The sequence below is a fragment of the Myotis yumanensis genome, unplaced genomic scaffold (assembly GCF_028538775.1).
Source record: "Myotis yumanensis isolate MYYU_CA2020_CCGP unplaced genomic scaffold, mMyoYum1.0.hap1 SCAF_9, whole genome shotgun sequence".
NCBI classification, from domain to species: domain Eukaryota; kingdom Metazoa; phylum Chordata; class Mammalia; order Chiroptera; family Vespertilionidae; genus Myotis; species Myotis yumanensis.
This window is the reverse complement of record NW_027223760.1, coordinates 35,547,574-35,551,649: the sequence shown is the minus strand read 5'-3', so window position 1 is coordinate 35,551,649 and position 4,076 is coordinate 35,547,574. Positions and strand designations below refer to the sequence as shown.

General features: G+C 35.2%; 1 pseudogene; it reads left to right on the top strand.

The window, feature by feature from the left end:
* Nucleotides 1-324: 324 nt before the first annotated feature.
* Nucleotides 325-439, top strand: LOC139017076 (U6 spliceosomal RNA; annotated as a pseudogene).
* The last annotated feature ends 3,637 nt before the right edge of the window (nucleotides 440-4,076 follow it).

Genomic DNA, 4,076 nt, shown 5'->3' with positions numbered 1-4,076 from the left:
CAGCTGGCATGGCTCAATGGTTGAGCACTGAACTATGGACCAGGAGGTCATGTATGATTCCTGGTCAGGGTATATGCTCACAGGCTAGATCCCCAAAGTGGGGTGTGCAGGAGACAGCCAATCAATGATTCTCTTCGATGTCTCTATTTCTCTCTCTCTCTTGCCCTTCCTCTCTGAAATAAATACAAATATTTTAAAAGAACATATAATACCAATATAATCATGACAAAAACACTAGACAAATCTAAACTGAGTGACATTGTACAAAATACCTGGCCGTAACTCCTCAAAATTGTCAAGGTCATAAAAAAACAAGGAAAATCTGTGCTGGCTTCAGCACCACATATAGTGAAATTTGAATGATACAGAGAAGATTAGCATGGCCCGTGCAAAAGGTTGAAACAGGCAAATTCATGAAGTGTTCCTTATAAAAATTTTTAAAAGAAAATTAAAAAAAATAAAAATCTGAGAAACTGTCAGAGCAAAGACTATCACAAGAAGACATGAATACTAAATGTAATATGATATCCAGGATAAAATTCTAGAATAAAGGGCAGTAGGTAAAAACTAAGGAAATCTGAATAAAGTATAGGCTTCATCATTTATCAACAGTGGTTCCTTAATCGTAACAGGTACCATACTACTGTAAGATGTTAATATAGAAAAAATTGGTGTGGGGTATATGAGAACTCTAAACTATGTTTCTAATTTTTTCTGTAAATCTAAAACTATACTAAAGAAAAGTTTCTTTTTAAAAAAGGCAATTGTGAAAACTCAATTTTCTTTGTTGTTTAAATAGGAAATATTTATTGGGTACACATTATTTAATATTGTTGAAGCAAATCTCCTTCTTTTTTCTTATATTTTCTATAGCATTTATCACCTTCTGGCATCATGTATATTGATAACTTGAAAATAATTACCATGAAGGCAGGGTTTCTGTGTGTTTTCTTAAGTGCTTTATCACCATTATATGTTAGTTATTGTTGGTTAATAAATCACCGTAGCATTTAGTAGCTTTAAACAAGTCATTTATTATTTCTCACAGGGCTATGTGTCTCTGGGTCTGGCTGATCTATGTCAGGTATGTTCGTGTGCCTCTGGCCAGCTGGCTGGTGGGCTGGCCAGCTGCTCTGGGCTGGCCTGAGCTAGAATGACTTGGCTTCTTTCTCTGTGTCTCTCAAATCCCTACAGCAGGTTAGCAGAGGTGTTTCTCATGGCAGTGACAGAGCTCTGTAAAATGGAACCAAAATTTGCAAGCATTTTAAAAAGCCTCTATTAATGTTAACTTTGCAGGTGTTTGATTAGCCCAATCACTGGCCAAGCCCAGAGTCAGGGTGCCAGGGGAATATCAAAGGCTATGATACAGAAGGTGCAAACCATGGAAGCTGTTAATGCAATCAACCTATTGCAATCATCTAGAAGAGTTGACATTTGTTGCATAACAGAATGAAACAACTTTCTTTAGCATAACATTAAGTTTTTATTGATTATATACTATGTGTATAACACATCAATATTATGAGGTACAGAAATTTCCTTTATAAATTTGGAGTCCTATAACACATGCAAATAAGCAACATATAGTTACATATCAAATTTAGCAAAATGTGTGTGTGTTTGTGTGTGTGTGTGTGGGGGGGGGTTAAGTTTGGACTTTATATTTCATTCTATTAGTTAGTTTTATGTGAATACCCACATTATTTTACTTATGGAGTAAGTCTACTTTATCTAGTCTGGCTCTCTGCTTTTCCAGATGAACTTTAAAATTAGCTTATCAATTTTCAGAAATTAATTGAGAAAGTGTTAAATCTATACTACATTTTGGAGAGAACTTTCCTCTTTATAATATAACAATCTACACCAGTACAATATCACTTCATTTATTTAATCTCTTTTTGTAAGGTTTTGTAGTTTTCTGTGTCTAAGTTTTGCATAGCTTTAATTAAATTTTCTCTAGGTACTTGATGTTTGTAGATGCAACATTTAGCACACTTATTTTAATTCTAATTGTGTGTTTGTAGATTATTTTAGATGTTTAAGTGCACACCATGTCATCTGTGAATAATAATACTCTTTTTATGGAAGACCGTGTGTGTGTGTGTGTGTGTGTGTGTGTGTGTGTGTGTTTGACCCCAATTTGATTTTGTCTTTTTTTTTCTCAATGGCAACAATAACCTCTCGGTAGTCTTCCACTCATTCTAATATTTATTCAATTCACAGACAATCAACAATCCTTCCATTTCTCCTTGAAATATCTTCTGCACACATTCCTTCCTTTCCCTTTCCATGGTCACTGCCACTGTGTTTCTCATCAACTCTGATGTGGACAGTTCCCTAACCATTCCTCCTATATCATCTATTCCTTTTTCAATGAAAATCCACTGCTTCATTAAATTATACTTCTTTAATATAATGTCAACTGCTTGTTTTTGCCCCAATATTTCACTGATTCTTAGCTCACTTCATAAAAATTCCAAATTCCTCAACTTAATATTTAAAGCTCTATAAAATATATCTTAATCCTAACTTTGCCACCCTTTCATCTCTAAGTTATGTATCAGGATAAACTGTTTATTAAATTCATATTTTGATACCTTTAATTTCCATCCTATAAAACTTGGCATTCTTTATTTCCCTCTAATGCCTATATTTATTTTCCTCTTACAAATATTTTCTACCTTTTTAATTCTTATAGAACTTCTTACCATTTATTTAATATATAATTTAATTAGATAATGCTTTGTAATATTACTCAATGTTGCTCTTGAGCTAACACTGAAGCTTTCATGTGTCTTGATTTCTCAAAACCAATTATAAGTACCTCTGATTTGGGATTCAGCAAATACTTAATTAAGGTCTACTATATTTCAGGCATTATGAAGACAAGGCATTTGCCTGTCTTGATGACAAATAGTAATAGCAAGACAAATAATTATCAAATAAACAAATATATAAATAACACGTTTTCAAACCTGGATCAGAGCTATAAAGAAAATAGACAAGGTGTGTATGCTCATGGAGATGAAATAAATGAGCGAAAAGGGTGCTTATGGATTCTCTGTCATGATGTATATCAACTGCTTGTTTTTGCCCCAATATTTCACTGATTCTTAGCTCACTTCATAAAGAACTGCTGAAATGATCAGACCCTGGCCCTTCAGGCTCATAGAGCACCCTTCTATTGTTTCTAATAGCAAAGATCTGGGTCAGCAGAGATAGGTAAAGCTTGGCATAGCCCCATTCCTCATGCTGACCATGAATCTCAACCTTCAATCTTTTCCTTCATCTACTAATTTATTTTACAACTGTAGCTATTAAAAAGTCATGAAATATATGGAATGTCATCCTTACTACAGTTCCTTTATGAAATAAGACTCCTGTCTTTAAAAAGAAAATTCTCAAAATTACATACTGGAAAGAATGAAGAGAGGTTAAATATTGTCAACCCACAAATTTATAAGCCTTTTTTTAATTTCCAAAAGTTTAGTAGACATTAAAGTGTTTAAATCATGGCTATTTGCTGAAGTATGGTTTAAATGCCAATGGTAGCAAACCAGCAGACCTTACCACAGGTGATATTCTAGGAGATTGGGAAGAAGGGAGCCCCAGCTGGAAAGGTAGGACCAAGCTAGTTGTAAAGGCAGCAAGGGAAACAATGGATATAATAGAAGGGAGGGGGCAGTGGTACAGGAAGAAGGTCCAGATACTGCTGAATTTCTCTTGTCTTAATTTTGTCTCATTCAGTGTGCATTTGCACACACAGACATATTAATAAACTGTTACAGTTTCTTGCCCACAGCCCTGCCTTAGAGTTTGCAGAGAAGGACTGGGCCAGCCAAGATAGAATGACCAGAGAAAAGAGAAGTAGCAGCAATCTAAGTAAGGTCAGCCCATGCCTGGAAGCCAAGACCAAGTGTTTTAAGAAGATGAAGGCAAGGCTGACATCCTGGTGTCCACTTCAGCTTCCCTAGACATAGCTGAGTTGAACATGAGAGGCTCGGGAGTTATTAGAATCAGATTCTGGTCTTGGCTGAGACTCACAGCTATGTGGGCCTACATGTTATCACTTCACC